We start from the raw sequence: 852 nt of genomic DNA on the forward strand, positions 1-852 counted from the left end.
CTATAGCCTGAATCAGGAACACCTTAGTCTCCAGACAGACATCACTGCTCTTCAGTACTTTGGAGAAGTTTCTGACAGCAGGCTTTCCCAATTCATCTTCTAATTTCCTGGCTGCTAGTACCATTGCTGTTGATTGCGGAGCCAAGCAAACTAAACCTATTAATAATCTCAATCTCTTCACCATCTATCATGACATTACCAACTTGCCCAATGGTGAGAATCTGTTTTCTTGATATTGAGCTTCAATTCATATTGAAGGCTGCAGCCCTTGACCTTCTGCAACAAGCGCTTCAGATCCTTTTCCGTTTTAGCAAGCAGTGTTGTGTCATCTACATAATGCAGATTGTTGATGAGTCTTCCTTTCAATCCTGATGTCAAATTTCTCCTAAAAGAACCCAGTTTCCCAGATGATCTGTTCCGCATACAGACTGAAAAGGTATGGAGACAGGACACATCCTTAGTGTACACCTTTCCCAATTTTAAACTATGCAGTTTCCTTGCTCTGTTCTGACAACCACCTCCTGATCCAAGTGTAAGTTTCACATAAGCACAATCAAGTGTTCTGGAATTCCCATTTGTCTTGGAGTCAGCCACAGTTTGCTGTGATCCACACAGTCAAATGCCTCTGCATAGTCAATGAAACACAGATAGACATTCCTCTGGTACTCCCTGCTTTCAGTCAAGATCCATCTATCATTACCTGTAATATTCCTACTACCACGTCCTCTTCTAAACCCAGCCTGCACTTCAGACCCTTCTCTGCTGACGGGCTGGTCCCAGAGATTTTTGGATAATCTTCAACAGAATCCTGGTTGCATGTGATATCAACGATATTGTTCAATAATTTCCACA

Source organism: Elephantulus edwardii, unplaced genomic scaffold (assembly GCF_000299155.1).
Source record: "Elephantulus edwardii isolate Elephantulus edwardi_28Jun2011 unplaced genomic scaffold, EleEdw1.0 scaffold00019, whole genome shotgun sequence".
NCBI lineage: Eukaryota > Metazoa > Chordata > Mammalia > Macroscelidea > Macroscelididae > Elephantulus > Elephantulus edwardii.